Here is a 10,743-nt window from a genome sequence, read left to right on the forward strand (position 1 = left end):
TTCTTATATTTAATATAAATGTTATATTAAATTTGAATGCCTCATGTATGTTATGGATGAATAGCATGTCTAAAGTTTTATAAGTCGTTATAAAATTGGGTTAGACATTTAAAATCCATAAACAACAGTTGCATGCTCACGTAGGTTGACCACCTATTTTAATTGTTAAAACTTATAAAACCTAGGTTACAAACTCGACTGGTATATACTCCTATCTAAGGCTGGGGGTTCTTAAGTTGACAGTTTACGGAACACCTCCTACCTGGGGATTATAGCCGAATTATTGAGCATTGGTAACCGATTTTATGAGCATACATGAGTAATGTGAGGTAATAAAATGGTATTATAGCCGAATTATTGAGCATTGGTAACCAATTTTATGAGCATACATGAGTGATGTGAGGTAATAAAATGGTTTATCATCTAGACATCGTAAGTTAAAATCCAATTATAAGAGTTATACTTGGATAAACCACATAGACTTAGAGTTGTTTTATTAGCCGAAAAGAACCTAAGTATAAATCTACCCAAAATAGAACACTTCAGTGGCAGTTTAATAACTTCTATATGATAGAGTTATTAGAAAACTTCAATGGGAGATTACGTTATTTTTAGCTCTCACGTCTTTAAGAGTTCACAATCCAGATTTAAGTGGTACTTTGTGTCACCCAGGAAGTGACCTCCATTCGAAAAGTATTTTTTAGCTTAAATCTAGATTTTGGTGAATAAGAGGAAGTTGTTCAAATATAAGTTTATTATACGATATATAGATATCAACTGCCACGTCTCCACATAGTTTACACCGTGAGATTCATATGGCTTCGTGTCACCCTGGAAATGGCCTCCATTTGGAAAGTATTTTGTATGAGTCAATATCAAGGTAAATGGAGGACGTAGTTCATAGTAAGTGAGTGAAGGATATGTGTCTATATATCCTACGGACTCCTCCATTAGTCTGAACCGTGAGATTCCTATGTTGCGCCTGCTGGTTTGCTTTGGGCGACCCTTTGCTAGTCGTATAGCGACGGCTATCCCCTCGGAGGGTTGTAACATAGGATTCGAAACAACACAGGCTTCAGTAAAATGAATAGAGTCTTATAGTTCCGTCTTGGATATTGTCTTCTATTTTGAAGGCAAATTCATATCGTCCTATACGATCTGAAAATGGCAGGTCACACTTACAAGAATTACTAAGTTGTTGGTAAAGATCTTAACCGAAAACGATAACTAAACGACTATAGGAATAAGAGTTATTTCGGAGACAATAGAAATAAGAGTTATTCCGGGGATAGTGTTTGGTCAAAATTGTTTGTTTTAGTGAAGGAGTATCTGACTGCTCTTCGGTAGCACATATTCTGACTTACTAAAATATCGTTGCAAATAAATAATGGTTATGGGTACATTATTACTTTTGCTAAAATTTGATTTTGGATTTAGTTACAATTTGCTAATTAGAATTTGTTTGAATTTTATCAGCATGTCGAATTCTGTAATACTCGCTTCCGATGTACATAACAGTAAAATCAAATCAACAAATAAATTACTAGCGGTTGATTATACCAAAAGAGTTTTAACAGAGGATTGTCCTCTATCTCCTAACTCATCTAAAATTATGAATTATGTAGATGAGGAGGCTGAATTTGAACAACAAGATAAATATGATTTATTTGTTATCGAAGCATGTTTAGTGGAAAACGATAAAATCTGGATAATTGATTCAGGTGCCGCTAATCATGTATGTACTATCTCACAGGAAACAAGTTCCTGGAGACAGTTGACAGAAGGTGAAACAATCTTTAAAGGTAGGGACCGGGGAGATTGTTTCGGCCAAAGCAGTGGGAGATATGAAATTATTTATAGGAGATAAGTACATTTATTTGAAAAATGTATATTATATTCCTTCTATGAAAAGAAATCTAATATCTGTCTCCCATTTGCTAGAACAAAATTATAAAGTTTATTTCGAAAATGGTGAAGTGTTCATCAATATGGGAAATAAACAGATTTGCTCTGCAAAATTAGAAAATAACTTGTACATGTTAAAACCAAATGAGGTCAAAGCTGTTTTGAACATAGGGATGTTTAAAACTGTTGGGACTCATTAAGAAAGGGAAGATTTCTCCAAATGCCTATCTTTGGCACTTGAGACTGGGTCACATAAATCTCAACAGGATTGAGAGATTGGTTAAGAATGGTCTTTTAAACAAGTTGGAAGACAGTTCATTACCACCATGTGAGTCTTATCTTGAGGGTAAAATGTCAAAAAGATCTTTTTCTGGAAAAGATCTTAGAGCCAAAGAACTCCTAGAGCTGATTCATTCAGACCTTTGTGGGCCTCTAAGTGTTAGAGCAAGAGGGGGGTATGAATATTTCATTACTTTTATAGATGATTATTCAATGTATGGGCATGTTTACCTAATACACCAAAAGTCTGAAACTTTTAAAAAGTTCAAAGAGTATAAGGTTGTGGTTGAAAACCAATTAGGTAAAAAGATTAAAATGCTTCGATCGGATCGAGGTGGTGAGTATTTGGACATAGAATTCCATAACTATTTGATAAAATATGGAATTCAGTCTCAACTCACAGCCCCTGGCACACCTCAGCGAAACGGTGTGGCAGAGAGGAGAAACAGAACCTTGTTGGACATGGTTCGTTCCATGATGAGTTATGCTCAGTTACCAAATTCTTTTGGGGACACGCAGTTGAGATTGCAGTGTATATTTTGAACATGGTTCCCTCGAAAAGTGTTTCTAAAACACCTTACGAGCTCTGAAGAGGACGTAGAGGAAATCTATACCACTTCAGGATTTGGGATTGTCCAGCACATGTTTTGGTGCAAAATCCTAAAAAGTTGGAACACCATTCAAAAGTGTGCCTATTTGTAAGCTACCCAAAGGAAACAAGAGGTGATCTCTTTTATGATCCACAGGAAGATAAAGTATTTGTATCGACAAATGCAACCTTTCTGGAGGAAGATTATATCAAGAACCATCAACCTCACAGTAAGCTAGTAATAGAAGAAATGTCTAGAGAAACGACAAATGGATCAACAAAAGTTGTTGATCGAGCAGGTCCTTCAACAAGAGCTGTTGATAGAGTAGGTCCGTCAACAAGAATTGTTGATGAAACTGATACTTCACATCTTTCTCAAGAGTTGAGAATGCCTCGTCGTAAAGAGAGGGTTGTGCAGCAGCCTGACCGGTACATGGGTTTAACTGAAACTCAAGTCATCATACCAGATGATGGTTTAGAGAATCCATTGTCTTTTAATCAAGCAATGAATGATGTGGACAAAGACCAATGGATTAAAGCCATGGACCTTGAAATGGAATCTATGTATTTCAATTCTGTCTGGGATCTTGTAGATCAACTGGAAGGGGTAAAACCCATCGGTTGCAAGTGGATCTACAAGAGAAAATGAAACCAAGCTGGTAAGGTACAGACCTACAAAGCTAGACTTGTGGCAAAAGGGTTTACCCAAAGAGAGGGGTTAGATTTTGAAGAAACCTTCTCTCCAGTTGCCATGATAAAGTCTATTAGAATACTCTTGTCCAAAGCCACATTTTATGATTATGAAATATGGCAAATGGATGTCAAGACAGCTTTTCTGAATGGCTATCTTGAAGAGAGTATCTATATGTCTCAACCAGAAGGGTTTATATAGCAGGGTTAAGAGCAAAAGGTTTGCAAGCTTAATCGATCCATTTATGGATTAAAACAAGTTTTTAGATCCTGGAATATGAGATTTGACGTTGCGATCAAATCTTATGGCTTTGAACAAAATGTTGACGAACCCTGTGTCTACAAGAAAATCGTCAACAAAATTGTCGCTTTTCTGGTGTTGTATGTTGATGATATTCTATTCATTGGGAATGAGGTAGAATATCTAGTTGACGTTAAGAGATGGCTGGCTTTACAATTCTAAATGAAAGATTTGGGAGAAACACAATATGTTCTTGGAATCCAAATAGTTCGGAATCGCAAGAACAGAATATTGGCATTATCTCAAACATCTTATATAGACAAGATGTTGTCTAGATATAAAATGCAAAATTCCAAGAAAGGATCTTTACCTTTCAAGCATGGAATTCACTTGTCTAAGGAGCAGAGTCCTAAGACACCTCAAAAGGTTGAGGAGATGAATCAAATTCCATATGCATATGCAGTTGGGAGTTTTATTTATGCAATGTTGTGTACTCGTCCCGACATATGCTATGCTGTAGGAATTGTCAGTAGATTTCAGTCCAATCCTAGTCATGACATTGAACTGCTGTTAAAAACATTCTCAAGTATCTTCAAAGAACGAGAGATTATATGCTCGTGTATGGTCCTAAGGATCTAATCCTTACTGGATACACTGATTTTGACTTTCAGACCGATATTGATTCAAGGAAATCAACTTCGGGTCAATATTCACTCTTAACGGAGGAGCAGTTATGTGAAGGAGCATCAAGCAGAGTTGTATTGCGGACTCCACAATAGAAGCTGAGTATGTTGCTGTAAGCGAATCAGCGAAAGAAACATAGCTGATCCATTTACGAAGGCCCTCTCGGTTAAAGTATTCGAGGGTCACCTAGTAGGACTAGGTCTACGAGTTTTGTATCACTAGGACAAGTGGGAGAATTTATGGGTATTATGATGTCCTGGTTTATTGTATTTATACATTTTATTCTCTCCATGTAAACTCAACTTTGTATATATCTCCATGTAAACTCAACTTTGTATATATTTGTATATATTGATCCACTGGAGTTTTAGTCTAAGTGGGAGTATTGTTAGGTTTTATGTCCTAAAAACTCGCAGTTTGTAAAATGATAAATATTTTCTATTATCAATATACTTGTTATTGATCTCATAAATTGTATGAAACTCTAAATCCAATAAACTAAAACCAATGACTATTGTATGAGTACTTGAACTTTATGTGGAGACATAAGAGTAGATCGGGTTCGAGTAAATAGTCAAAATGATCTATGGTACATGAATGAGGTTGGGTACCTTATTCTGGTAACACCATTGGATGCAGCCTACTCTGTAGTTGTTACAAAGAGTTGTAAAATGCTACATAGGATGTGATCCTAATTCGTACATGTTATGACATGAGGAGTGGGGACATCCTATGCAACGAGTTTGTATAAGATTAGGATCAAGAAATAAGTCACTCTTACTTTATAACGTTGTTTACTGTTTAAGACTGACTATTTCACCTAGGTGACCTAGGTAACTCGATATTAATCCTGAGCTAACTATGAACTCCTGTTTATTCGGGATTGTCCTTAGATTTGCATAGTTGAGGGTTTGCTCAATAGTGTCGGTTCAATAAGACTCCCATTTCAAGGGTAAGACCGGATAGATAGCTGGGGACATAGGGTGCAAGACGGAGTTCATGCCTACCCGATTTAAGGATGAGAGCAAGGTTATTCTCTCAAGTACTGAATCCAGGTCATTGATAAAGGGGCCCCACCCTCTCACTGGACTGATAGAGTTTGGTTGGTGATTGGATCACAAACCAGTTGTTCATTGAGGATCAGTAGGGACTGAGAAATAAGACGTAATCTTGGGGGTAAAACAGATATTTGACCCAGCCGTTATTACGAACAAACCTGTGAAGGGTCGACTTGCCGATTATGTTAAATCATGTGGACATAATATATCAACAGTGAGGAGTGCAACTATGGGTTTTAGTGGAAGGACCCATTAGTTAACGAATGGAGATTAATGTGTCTAATGAGTTTAGTCAATTAATTTTGGAACGTTGGAGCCCATTGATCTTGTAGGTCCGTGAGGTCCCCATACTAGCTCGTAACGGACTAGCTCTAGAATAGCGTGATAAAGTTTTAATTTGAAATGTTCAAATTAGAATTAAGGGAATTTGTAATTACATGAGATATAATTATGTTTAATTTTAGAATTAAACGGGAAATAGGAGAATTATATATTTAAATATGATTTAAATATAAAGTGGTATATGTGTTAAAATTAATTTAATATTGATATAAAATTAATAAGTTTTTATTATATAATTAATTTATGAAATTAAATTAATTTCATTTTTAAATCAATAATCAAAATTTGATTTTTAGATAAATTGAAAAATTGGAAAATCAAAACATAATGGAAAAATGAGTTTTTCCATTATCCATCTTTGACGTAGCTCACACATGAAGCAACATCTTGGCCTTGTCTTCTCCTAGCATGAGCTGCAACTCATGCAGCTCTTCTCTTTGTATGTTGATCTACAATAGAATGAAGAGATTAGAGTGAAAATCAGGCATGCAATCTATAGAATTTTGAGAGAAAATTCAGTTTGAAGAATGGTTCTTCAACAAGGTTGCTGCAGTGAGCTTTTCTCCTTCATCCCTTGATTCAAACTTGTTTTGAGTCCCACAACTCAATCTAAAGTACCAAGAGAATAGTGGGGAAGATTTTGAGGTGGTCTACTATAAAATATGGAGAAGATAGCAGCTAGAGATGGAGCTTTAAAGAAGTTCTACAAGAGGTATGTCTTAAAACCCATTCTTTTCTGCAGAAGCATGCTTTATATTATGCCAAATTTAGTGAATTTGAGTGCTTAGATGATCCTTGTACTTCCGCTGTTGTTGATACAATCCTATAGGGACTATGACGTATTATTCATTAGAGGAATCAGTGGTACTTAAGGAGTTAGATGTAACTATTGGGGCAAAACGGTAAATTGGCCCAACTGTACTTTCGAGCGGTTTGTGAAGGGTCATTGTACTGTTGATTGGTTATATCCGATGAACACAGAAACATATTTGTAGTGTGAGAGTGCAGCTGTCTGTCTTTATTAGAATGTCTGGTAGTTAACGGATGGTGGATATCGTGATTAAAGAGTTTAGTCAGTTATTCACACACTGTTGGAGCTTCGAGCTACAGGTCCATTAGGTTCCCTTGGTAGTTCAATGGATTCATGTTGAGAATCAGTTTTTTGGTTAGTTTGAAGTGTTAAAATTAACAAGAGAGAATTTGATTATATATGATATAATTCAATTAATTCAATTATATATAATATAATTGATTTGATGTATTTGATACATTAATTGATTAGATAAATTAGTATAAATATGATTTATATTAAATGCCATAAAGGAGAAAAAAGAACTATGGTTTATATATTACATATGATGTGATATTAAAACTATAGGTTATAAAATAATATAATAAATTAGTTATTATATTTATTTATAATTAAATCAATTATAAGATAATTGATTTTCAATTTTTTCTTCTATTAACCGACTTAGTGGGAAGTTTTAATCAGTTTTTCGTAACTGATGGATAAAATAAAAATCTTTTTCATTTTTCATTATTGATTGTGCAAGAAGAAAAAGTTACATGATAACTTTGAGGGAGAGTAAACAATCAATGATCGAGTAGTCTATACGATCGTCACTCGCTGCTAAACGATCGAGTACCCAAATCTAAACGATAGATATCCATCTTCTCCCACTTACTTGATCGTCCAATTCCTCCTTACCTATACCAAATCCATACATAACCCACATCTCTGGGATTCTCACATCGAGAATACCAAGGTAGCCTTGTGGTAGTGTCGAGTTTTGATTCGAGGGTCGAGTATCGAGTTTAACTCAATTGTGATCGAGTATTTACCAGTTCATGTTGTTTGCTGGATTTTCTCATGTTGCGTTTGTACTGTTGAACGTTTGGCTAATTGATCGAGGGAATACTAGAAGAAAAATTCTTAAAAGGTATGTTCACTCGATCCCTTTTGTGTTTTTACCTTTGAAGCATGTTGTAATTTACTCATTATGCATAACTGTTGTTGTTTGATTGTAAATGTTTTGCACTTCCATAATGGGATTTGGAACGAGTTGCTTCTGCTCATAGGTTCTCTATGTTTAGAGTTCCTTCAACGAGTTTCTGTTAAACTCATGTAACAGTCAGGTCGTTAAACAACCTGAAGGGATGTGAGGTCCGATACAGAAGCGGGGATCGGTCCCAATTATAAATTTCACACAATCATGAAAATATATAACCCTAATTATGCATTCTAAAACAAATTTTATACATGCTTCAAAAATTAAAGAGAAGGGATTTGAGTTACTAACCTTCTTGAAGAACCAATTCTTCACAAAAAATTAAAAAAAAAATCCTTCCGATCCGGTCACGTACCCTTCTTTTGGAACACATACAAAATCAGCAAGCCAAAAATAAATTGGAACACCACCAAAAGGGAGACCTCCATATTCTCCTTAAGGGTTGAGAATCATAGGAGTGTGTGGGCTATGTGTTCTAAATTTTGCAAGATATGGAGACGAAGGATTTGAGAGAAAATTTTCTGGATTGTTCTAGAGAAACAAAAACATACAGACGCTTTGTATCTTTTGGGATGAAGAAAACGATCCTCATAACCCCCATCTCCCACGTCCTTCATCAGAGAGAAACAAAGGGAATGAATTATAACTCCCTTCTTAATTAAATTAAAAAATAATTTAATAACATATTTGATATATATATTAGTTCCTCCAATATAACACGTAATCTATTATCATATAGTATATATTAAACTATATGTTATATCGAATATAATACATAATCTATAGTTTTTATATTGTATCAAATACAATATAACCTATAGTTTGAATTCTGTTAATCATTTATGATATTTAATATAAATCAAATTTATATTAAATTTATTTATATGAATCTAATCCATACAATTAATATTTGAATCATATTCAAATATTTATTTCCTTTCAAAATTAACTTTATTTTATAATGTATCAAATACATTATACTAATTATATCATATATAATTAAATTAAATTAATTATATCATCAATTAATTTGAACAATTCAAATTAATCCAAAATTAAAGTGATTTTCAATTATCCCAGTTAAGCTACAGATGAAACCTTATGGACTTGTAAATTGAAGCTCCAATGGTACTTGGATAATTAATTAAACTCTTTTAATTAAATTCACCAACTTCCATTAACTGCTGGTCACACCACTAAAGATCGACAGTTGCACTCTTCGCACTACAGATATATTTCTGTGTTCATTGGATATAACCAGCCAATAGTGTGATGACCCTTCACAAATTGCTTGGAAGTACAGCTGGACCAAAATTACCGTTTTGCCTCTGTAGTTACATCTAATTCCTTAAGTACCATTGATCCCTCTAATGAACCATAAGTCATGGTCTAACTATGACCAAACCCCTCTCGAGTCAATAGAAGGTGTGGCACCATATTTTTTAAGCCCCAGAATCAACCCTTAAGGGAGCAATTTATCTACTTACCCCAACATCGGCGAAGGAGTGAATTCCGTCTTGTGTAACTGTGTTTTCAGCTCCTCAATCAGATGAATCCCCAAAATGGTAGGCATATTGAGTCGACGAACTGGCCACGCTCACCCATGCAAATCAAAGAACCGCCTTCATAGGCAAGAGTTCACAACTCACTCAGAATTCTACTATTAACGGTGTTATATAATGAGACTATTCATTTCGTGGTCCGGTCTTATACTAATCCTTTTGTATAGAACACCCTCGCTCACATGTCTCTACATGAATAATCGGGATCAGATCATTTGTAGAACTTTACAACAATTGTAACATCTACAAAGAGGGTCATATTCATAGTGTCACCAGGATAAGGTATCCTGCCTTATCCATCTACTACAGATCGTTTAGGTAATCACTTAAACACAATCCACTCGTATGTCTCTACATACATGTTTAAACTACATAAGATAACTTTGGATGTTTATGTTGGGGTTGATTCCCTAATTCTCGTAGGGTCCTATAGTTTGTAAACACTTGTATGAGTAAACATTCTGTGATTTATAATATATGATATTTTATTCACATTGTTTATGAAATATTTGATATTTTAGTTGCATTAACCACAAACCAATAAACTAAGATCTATGGTTATCGTTGTAACTTAAACATGTATGTGGAGACATACAACTGGATCGTATTTAAATGATAACCTAAATGGTATGTAGTATATGGATAAGGCTGGATACCGTATCCTAACACTACGAGTATGGCCCGCTTTATAGGTGTTACAAATGTTGTAAAGTGCTACAAATGATCTGATCCTAATCATTCATGTATTAGACATGCGAGCGGGGATATTTTATACAAAGGAGTTTGTATAAGACCGGACCACGAAATGCTTAGTCTCGTTATATAACGTCGTTCATAATTGAGACTTTCATTTCACTAGGATGACCATATGTAACATGACCTTAATACTAAGTGAGTTGTGAATTTCTGCCTACGAGGGCAGTCCTTTGATTTGCATAGGGAAAGAAAATTTACGCTTTTTGAAACAAAATCAAGGAACTCTTTCCAAATTAATTTTTCTTCTATTTATACAAGAAAACATGCAAGCTTAAATTAACCACTAGGGGAATATGACGTAGTATTCATATTTGATTGACGGGAGAATAGACGACATATTGTTTTTTTTTTTTTGTAATAAAAAAAGTAAAAACCGTATAATTTCATTCAATTATCAAAAAGTTGTCTTTAATTATAATAAGTTATTATTATAATGAATAATATAATAGTAATTGTAATTATAGTTAGAAACTCAAAATTAGAAATTATATAGTGACACATTTTTTTATTATTTTGATTCTAGAATTTCTAATTCTAGAATTTATATATTCTAATAATTAAATTATTCTGTTATTTTTAAATATAGAAAAATAAACTAAAACATTTACAAAATACAGCAAAATTT

The sequence above is a fragment of the Benincasa hispida genome, chromosome 3, assembly GCF_009727055.1.
Source record: "Benincasa hispida cultivar B227 chromosome 3, ASM972705v1, whole genome shotgun sequence".
Taxonomy (NCBI): Eukaryota; Viridiplantae; Streptophyta; class Magnoliopsida; order Cucurbitales; family Cucurbitaceae; genus Benincasa; species Benincasa hispida.